We start from the raw sequence: 9611 nt of genomic DNA on the forward strand, positions 1-9611 counted from the left end.
ATCCAAAACACTGACACCAATGCTGGCAAAGATGTGGGCCAACAGGAATGCTGCTTCACTGCTGGTGGGAATGCAAAGTGATACCGCCCCTTTGGAAGACAGTTGCCCAGTTTCTGCTACTTAGGCAATGCCTCACCATTGGAGACCCTCTGAACCTTGGAACCCTCTCCAGCAAAATGAGGATAATGATGGAGTTACCACATCGCCAAGAGTGAGCTTCAGAAATAACTTATGTAAAGATCCCAGCAAAATGCCTGGCAAGCTATGGGATCTATCTGGTACTCTTCAGTTGATTGTCTCATTAGCTGCAAAACTGTTTAGTCAGCAAGAGGGTACTGGGCCAAGTCACCCACTTCACAAGTAAGGAAACCCTAACAAAGATGATTTATGATTTATGGCAGAGCTAAGATTTGAATCTGGGTGTCTTGATTGTCAATTCAATGTTGCTCCCCTCAGCAATGACATGCAGCCAAGCAATTACACTATTGGTAGTGAAAATAAAAGTTAAAAAGTTCTGATGAAAGATAAAATAATCAAAATAAAAGCACAGGATTATTCCCACAAGATGCATCTTCAGCCTTCTCTCCCTTGCTCTCAATCCACGTCTCCACCTGTATTAGTCCGTTTTCACGCTGCTGATAAAGACATACCCAAGAGTGGGTAATTTCCAAAGGAAAAGAGGTTTAATGGACTCACAGTTCCACCTGGCTGGGGAGGCCTCATATTCACAGCAGAAGGCGAAAGGCATGTTTTACGTGGCATCAGGCAAGACAGAAGTGCCGAGCAAAAGAGGAAAAAGCCCCTTATAAAACCATTGGATCTCTTGAGAACTCACTCACTATCACAAAAACCGCATGAGGGGGACTGACCCCATGATTCAATTACCTCCCACTGGTCTCTCCCACAACATGTGGGGCTTATAGGAACAATTCAAGATGAGATTTTGGTGGGGACACAGCCAAACCATGTCTCCACCCATCTTACTGCCGCTCCATCTGACTCTTATTCATAATGTACCATAAAGTGCTGCGGAAGAGGATCATGCTTTTCTGTGAATCATCTCACTTTACCCTCACAGGTGTTCAGTGAGTAAGCGGCAATTGCCACTTGGCTTTGTCACATTTGTTACAGGTGCATTACTTTAGTTCAGAAGAAATTGAGGTTCTAGTATGGCTGGTTTTTGAGTATGTAAAGTTAAACAAGCAAGATCTCAGCCCTGGAGGAGTCCAGTATTCAGTGGGGAAAACAGGCCTCGAATGAACGCCTAGTATGCCAGATGATAAACCCTACCCTAGAGAGATAAACAACCTGCCCTGAAGAGCACAGACAAGGAAATATTTCACTGTAGTTCTGAGTGTCAGTGAGGAAGATGGATGAACCCCGAAGTTAGAATAAGGGTGCCCTTGAGTTAGGCTTTGAAGGATGAGTAGAAGCTCACCAGAAAGAAAAGTGTTTGAGCCAAACGGGAGTAGCAAGAGTGATGTCCAGGAGCACAGACACTGAACTGTTGAGGAATTGAAAGAATGTGGGCAGTGCTGGAGGAGTGCATGCCTAGGCAGGGAGTGGCAAGAGATGAGGCTGGAAAGACAGGCTGAGGCCTTGATGCCTCTTCAGAGAGGGAGGTGAGGCTTCATTTCAAAGATAGTGAGGAGTACCTGGGAGGTTTGTGAGCACTGAATTCAACTCTTAGGCTTTTGGATGAGGGATCTATCATGGGCTCCTCCTTCTGACACCATGTCTTGTCTTACAGTACCAAGGCTGTTCACCCCGCAGAATCTCACAGCGAACGCAGACCATCCATTTTACTAGGGACTGAGTCTGTCCCTTTTGTGAGCCCACTGGAGTGACAAATGAGGCATAATGGGAGTAACATACATGCTCAAGAGACACTTATTTAGCCAATCCATTTGTTCATGAGGGTGATTTATCAAGAAAGCAAACCCACTGCCAAGCTGGGGGAGCAGGAGTCTCCTGGAGCTGATGCACGCTTGCTGGCAGAGCATTAACGTCACTGAGCTCCACACTCAGAGGGCCATCGCAGCTCCCTGGCCATGCCAGTGCCTCCCCGCCATCCACAGGACTGTTTGGGAGGGGACCTCACCTCCTAGACCACAGCACCATACTAGCGGCACCAACCAAGCACAAAGGCCTTAGGGTCCACGGAAGTTGTCATGAGCCCTTCAGGCTCCACTAATGTGATTTGTAGCCCTCATGGTGACCACATCTGGGGGCCAACCCGGGTCTTCCGAGAAGACACTGGGCGCCACTAGGACTGAAGAAGTTATTTATCACCTGCAGCATCCAGGATTGCAGGAGGAGGGAAGCATAGACAACGACCGGCCACCCATGGTTCAAGAAACACCCTGCCCAAATATTATTCTGCACCAGGCATTTACTGCCCTTCTCAGCAGCCCTCTGGATTCCGGCTCTGGGCCAGTGCCATGCCTGTGGGAGGAAGCCCTTTCCATCCCCACCATCCCATCCAGCCTTCTCAGGTGACATCGGACCCAGCCAAGGAGCTTACCAATCTAACTGGCGAGGGACCGCCTCACTGCCCGTGAGACACATAAGTAACTTGGGGCCAGGACCTCCTGTTGTTTTGTAACATAAGTACTTTCCACCCAGGGTGCATAAGTCAAGGAGGGTTTGATTGTGGAGTCCAAATCGCTGCTATCGCAGTGTTATTGTAGCCTCCCATTCTTCCTTCTGATTACTCCGCTCAACATAATCTACAGCGGTCAGCGATAAACCTGCTGGCACTCAATTTATAGGCAAACAATTCCTGTCTCTTGTCGGACACTTATCTTTTCCAGCAGTCAAAGAAAAACTATATATAGTGTCTCTCTGGCGTCTAATCCTCTGTTTTTTTCGACAGAAGGGAGACATCAAGGTTTTATGTTGGGTGAAAGGGAGCAGAGTTTAGCTTCTTCCTGGAACATAACAAATGGCTGTGTACCAGGGTGGAGCCGGCTGGCAGCGCAGGGCTGGCTGTAGAAAGAAGAGGCAAGGGAGGGGGAGGAGCAAAGCTGGAGATGAGGCCATGACGCAGCAGCCTGCAGGTGATTAGCCCAACACACAAACCGGGTGAGACAAAGGCAGGATTGGTGTTGGGAAGGAAAATGGCAATAAGACAAATGACCAAGAGTGGTCCTCTAGAAAACCCTCCACTTTTCTTCCCAGAACTCGGTGTCATAGTAATGCCATAGGAAGTCTGTACAGTGCTTTCTTTATGAAGCATTTTCACACTGTATGATTGCATTCCCATGGTAATCCCATAAGGCAGATTGAGATAAGAACTACTCCCATTTTTAGATGAGAAAATAGACATGCTAAATATGCTTGCCAAAGGTCATAGCACTGGTAAGTAATAAAGAGAAGGATAAAAAGTCCTGGCTTTCTGACATTTAATCCACTGCTTTTCCCATTCACTCCATTGTAGGGTTTATTCACCTTAGGTTAACTCAGTTGCACCTGCACATAGTCACACACACACACACACACCCCCACCCCTAACACTACCAGCAGCCAAATAGAAGGAAACATAGAGGAGTGGCCAAAACTTTTTTCTTATGGCGATATTTATAATACTCTCTGTCCTCTATAGAGATGTAATTGATTACTGCTCAGAAATTATTCTTAGCACTTCATAAAAAAAGCCAAAATTAATTAGACATCAGCAAAAGAAACCTTCGTTTAATTGGCTGTTTTCTGTCCTCCACTTTTGGAGACCAAAAAATGCCCCAAAAAACAAGTTGATAAAAAAGATTTTTTTTGGCCGGGTGTGGTGGCTCACGCCTGTAATCCCAGCACTCTGAGAGGCGGAGGTGGGCAGATCACCTGAGGTTGGGAGTTCAAGATCAGCCTGACCAACATGGAGAAACCCCATCTCTACTAAAAATGCAAAGTTAGCCAGGCAAGGTGGTGCATGCCTATAGTCCCAGCTACTCGGGAGGCTGAGGCAGGAGAATTGCTTGAACCCAGGAGGCAGAGGTTGCAGTAAGCCGAGATCATGCCATTGCACTCCAGTCTGGGCAACAAGAATGAGACTCCGCCTCAAAAAAACAGAAAAAAAAAAAGGATTTTGTTTTTGATAGTGTCTCTCTCTGCTGCCCATGCTGAAATGCGGTAACACGATTATGGCTCACTGCATTCTCGACCTCCCAGGCTGAAGCAATCCTCCTGCTTCAACTTCCCAAGTAGCTGGGACTGCAGCCACCATGCCTTGCTAAGTTTTGTATATGTATATGTATATGTATATGATGTATATGTATATATGTTGCCCAGGCTGGTCTTGAACTCCTGGACTCAAGCAATCATCCTGCCTCAGCCTCCGAAAGAGCTGGGATTACAGGCAAGAGCCACTGCACCTGGTTAACATTTTATTAAGGTCATGACCCAAGATTGCTCAGCTCAAGTTCCAAAGCTACAGCCCTAGTCCTCTACTGCATGAGCAAAAAGCATGCATCCTGTTTGCTCTGCTTCCTAAAACAGAAAAGATATATGTAGTTAAGGCAAAACTGCATCAAGAATTAAAACCCAAAAGGGGGTTTTGGTTACCATAAAATTAAAAGAATAGTGCTCCCCATTTCCCAAGTGTTCCAGGTAACCAAAGCTTATCTCTACAGGACTTTAGGAGGCTTGTAAAATACTTAGTAGAACAAAATACAATAATTGCTTGTTAAAGGAAAGCACCTACCAGCTTTAAATGAATTTTTAGGGTATAGCCCCATTCTTTATCCCGATTCCAGATCAAATTCCTCTACCAGAAGTACTGTGACAATTGAAATTGAATGTTTCTTTCCCCACTTCTGGTCCTGACCATGCTTATTTCTGACAAGACTTCGTCAACAGCTGTACTTCTTAATGAGGACTGCTCTGGGCAGCCATGTGTGATGTAGGTCCGGGAAGGAGGGGGATTCAGGCAAACTGGAGACAAATCCCAGACTTATGAGGTGCCTAGCGAGTGTCTAGCAGATGCAGGGCAGAGCCATGTGAGGCTCAGGAGGGTTTAAGGAAGCTGTTTTGACCCAAAACAAGAAGAGAAGACTGGAGCCCAGACAACAGGGTCTTGGTCCTCATGGAAGAAAGGAACTGAGATGTGACATTGGACCTTGGAGCAGAGGCCACAGGCCCTGCTCTGCCCTTGAGGAGCTGCCACTGGACTATCAAGGCGATAAGTGCCATGCACAAGAACAAGGAACTATGGGGGTCCAAGAGAGATGGTAAGTGGGTCTGATCATGTAGTTCAGGCAAGGTTTCATGCTGAAGGTGACACTTAAGAGGAGACTTGAAGGATTTTTCTAGAAGGAGGAGGGTAGGGGCCACTAGGTTGAAGGAACAGCTTGAGCAAAATTAAGGAGGTTGCAGTGGGTGAAATGGTGGTCCCCAAAAGATATGCCCACATCCTAAGCCCTAAAAGCTGTGAATGTGGCCTTGTCTGGATAAGGGATCTTTGCAATCTGGGTGGGCCCTAAGTCCAATGACACATAGAGAAAGATGCCACACAGAGGAGAGACATACAGAGGAAAGGAGAAGGCCACGTGCAGGAGGCGGCAGGGATTGGAGTGATGCAGCCCCAGCCAAGGTGCACCTGGAGTCAGCAGAGCCTGAAGGAGGCATAGAAGGACCCCCCCTGGAGCCTCTAAAGGAAGCATGGCCCTGCCAATGCCTTGATTTTGAATGTCTGGCCTCCAGAACTGTAGGAATAAATGTCTGCTGTTTCAGCCATCCAAGTGTCTAGTCATTTGCTGCAGCAGTCACAAGAAAGTAATAGACAGCTATGAAAGGAACCCTAGTCCTGGACCTGTTTGCCCCGAGAGCCACTCCTCATCCATTTCCTGCTCAACTGTCTATGGCAGGAGCTGACCCCTGCAGGCTGTGTTTCCCCAGCTGCCCCAGATCCCAGGGGGCTCAGCCAAGGAGACACTGACAAGAGCCTGAGGGTGGGAGGAAGAGAGCAGCCAGGGACCTTCCTCCCTCCTCTCTCAGCCTTGAGTGGCATCTCCAGTCAGTGTCCATCTCCTCCACAGCTCCAGCTCCCACCACATAGGATCACTGTGATTCCCGGGGCCCCTGAATGACCCCAGCCTCTCGCTCGAGGTGAAAGTCATGATCGCTTCTGGGATAATGACTCCAGAGTGACTAGAGCACAGAGTGGATGCAGGGAGGGAAAGCAGCAATTTTTCCAGACTAGGGGCGCAGGGGGCAATGGTTTCTGGATGAAACTGTTCCACCTCAGATCATCAGACATTATACTCTCATAAGGAGCATACACCCTAGATCCCTCGCATGCGCAGTTCACAAAAGGATTCACACTCCTATGAGAATCTAATGCGGTGGGTGAGCTGATCTGGAGGAGACAGAGCTCAGGCAGTAAGTTTCGCTCACCTGCCACTCACTTCCTGCTGCTCCTAATAGGCCACAGACCATAGACTGGTACCGATACATGGCCCGGGGGTTGGGGACCCCTGGGCTACTCCACAAACACTGAAATGACATTGGCACAAACAGAAGGGTCTGGGGGCTCCTCTCTGAGGGCAAGCATCAGCAGAAGCTGCAAGCTGTCATCCCTGACTTGACATCCACTTGTACCCAGCTGGTCGTCATGAAGGTGCCAGATATTTCTTGGTAGCAGATTGTATTCGTTTCCTGGGATGACCATGACAAAGTATCAGACTGTGTGACTTCAACAACAGAAATATATTTTCTCACCATTCTGAAGGCTGGAAGTCTGAGATCAGCATGTCTACTTCTTCCAAGGTAGGGCTGGTTCCTTCTGAGAACCCTGTCCCTGGCTAGCAGGTGAGCATCTTCTCCCTGTGTCTTCATATGGTCTTTCCCTTTGTGTGTGTGTCTGGGCCCACATTTCTTCTCCTTATAAGAACATCAGTTACATGGGATTAAGGACCAGCCTAACAAACTCCTTTTACCATAATTACATGTTAAAGGCCCTCTCTGCAAATACAGTCACACTCTGAAGTACTGAGGGCTAGGATTTCACATATGGATTTGGGGGAGCAAAATGCAGCCCCTAGTTGGGACCTAGGTGTCAGTAGCAGACAGAGAGAGTGGAAGATATAGAATGTCCCGTGGGAACTGCGCACACCCAGCAGAAGAGGCCAGCGCAGGTGGAAGGAAGGAAATGGAAGGTGCCTTGGAGGAGCTGACCTGACTACTTGGGCAAGTCACTACTGGACTCGCTTCTGAGAGCATGTGAAAAACCCCAAGGACGCCCAGAAAGCTCTAGCTGAGGTGGTGGTGGTGGCCAGGGTGGAAAAGAGTCAGTGAACAAAAGGTTTGCCTTATTAATGAAACTCTGTACCCACAGGTGGATGAAATCAATTAGGGAGAAACCTGTAGATTTTGGAAGGAATTAAGTTCTTCCTACGGCCCGGCCCTCCCCACCACAACACAAACATACACAGGTAGTGTCTGGCCTCCTTTACATGGCATCCCTGCAGAGGTGAAAACAAGAAACCAGGCCATGCAGAGAGTCATTGCAAGTAAAGGGAGACTCAGATAGAGGCTGCGGGAGCCGGCCCGGCTACGTTTGTGTGTTGGCCACATGCAGCCTGTGCAGCCGCTCCAGGACCCTAAGCCTATGTCCAAGGGAGCCATAGACACGTGCTTTTGCTGATGAGCCACAATTTATTAATAGGAGACTCTGTGGGGTGCACCGCAATAAATTGTGATTCGTGAAATTTATAAACTGAGATAGCACTAGCAAGAGGTCCTGTGCATTGTAATTCTCTCGACCTGACAAATGAACTGCTTTGAGCAGCGACAGCTTCAGCCAAGTAAGAGAAATAAATCAGCCGGTGGAACTGTGGTAAGAAAGCAAACAGTTTTATTGGTCTACGGATCTTGAGAAATGTTGATTAAGTCAGATCTGGAACCCCCTCATAGTCGTTTTACAAGTTGCTTTATCCCAGAGACCCCCCAGGCCTCTCCATATTACCACAATCTCCCAGGAAAAACGAGGAGTGAGTTACAGTGTGTTTAGGATAGGAAACAAAAATATATACTTTTGTGGTCCTGGGAAAAGGTGAGTCCGACCATTCATTCGGGGAGGCTTGTGTATTCCCCAGGACTATATTAGAGGAAAACTCGTGGAAGCCTTTCCACACCTGATAACCTCTCAGTCTCCAGAGAGCAAAGAATAGAAAATACCTTGAGTTGTGGAAGCCACTGTGTGAAAACAAATTTAGAATAAATGAGACTGATCAGAGATTAGTGTTTGAACTAACAAACTATGGGTTTACTTGGCAAGTTAAGGGTAGAAACATGAATGCAGTGGGCCATGTTGAAACTGTAGACCCTAGAACAAACTGCTTTAAATTGTATTTATGTCTTGAGAGAACCCATTTGCTATCAAATAACTGATTACACTCCAGTCTGTTCATTGAAGGAAGCCCCAAAAGACTCCCTTCCAGAAAGCGGTCTGGTTTCATTTCGTCCTTCCAGAAAGCCAATGGTTACATTTATTTTTAAATGTAGCCTTCAATTTCAAAATGTCATAGTCCAGACTTGTCTTCCTTCAGTTGATACAAACTACCAGGCAGGAACTATTTAATTCAGAAGTTTCTTTGCAAGACCCCAGGAGGAAAGAGGTAGCAACTTCAGAGAAGGGAAGGTTAGGAAAATATTGATTAGCCATCTATGTGCCAGGCAGCATGTTCAGGGCCTCATAACCTTCGAGAAGCTATTATCACCTCATTTTAGACAGGAGACTGAAACTCAGAGATGATCATTAATTTGCCATGGCCACTCAGCTTTGATTGGAAAAGGCAGGGACGGACTGACAACTAAGTTCATGCCCTTTTCAGGGTATCATGTCACCTTTCAAAATTGAGGACCCTAGAATCTTCCAGTTGATCACTCTCTCCATGTCCCCCAGCCTCTTTCTGCCTGCAGATGCAGATTTAACTGGATCCCAGAGACGATCACTACCTCCCTTATTCTTCACCATCTCTATGGAAGGAACCCCCACCTCCTCCCTGGGGCAAGATGCATAGGAAACTGAGTCTGCGCCACCCATGGGGCAAGGCTGCCATGCTTGGACAGAGAGGCCAGGCATTCCGGACAACACCCCCTCCACCTCCTTCCACAAGGAGAGGCTGCGGGGTAGGGTGAGGAGGTGCTAGGGAGTTTCCAGTTTCAGGAGCTGGTTGCCCTAAGATGGAGAAAGACAGGTCACAGCGGTGCTCCAGTGCAGATTTGAACAATTTGTTGCAACCACAGGAAACTTCCGAAATGTCTTTCCCAGCAGCTCTGGCTCCGCCAGGAGCAGGAGCATGTTTGTGTGGCTGCAGGGCACCGGCAGCAGCGCTCTGTGCTCTCCCGGCTCCCTGTGGCAACAGGAGCGAAAACTTCGGGGGGTCAGGCATAGAAACCACGGCAATGAAATCTGACTTCAAAAACACAGATGCCGCGATGTGCACTTCCAGAACACACAATGTCTGGACGGATCACCAACAAGATTCCTGCCACCTGAGGTGGAGGCAGGGCGGGACGCGTGCCTCCGGCCTTGTGGCTTGTGGGGAAAGACCTGTCTCCCTTGCCCCCGCCGCCTCCTTCACTCTCGCTGCTCACGCCTGCATTGTTGCGGAACT

The 9611-nt window shown here is 48.0% G+C and overlaps 1 long non-coding RNA gene across 1 annotated transcript; it reads right to left on the reverse strand.

Annotated features, from left to right (window-relative positions):
- Positions 1 to 8749: 8749 nt before the first annotated feature.
- On the reverse strand, positions 8750 to 9386 carry LOC106997461 (uncharacterized). Its single transcript, XR_013415800.1, has one exon. It is a non-coding gene; the product is annotated as an uncharacterized LOC106997461 (long non-coding RNA).
- Positions 9387 to 9611: the final 225 nt, after the last annotated feature.

The sequence above is a fragment of the Macaca mulatta genome, chromosome 3 (genome assembly GCF_049350105.2).
Source record: "Macaca mulatta isolate MMU2019108-1 chromosome 3, T2T-MMU8v2.0, whole genome shotgun sequence".
NCBI classification, from domain to species: Eukaryota; Metazoa; Chordata; class Mammalia; order Primates; family Cercopithecidae; genus Macaca; species Macaca mulatta.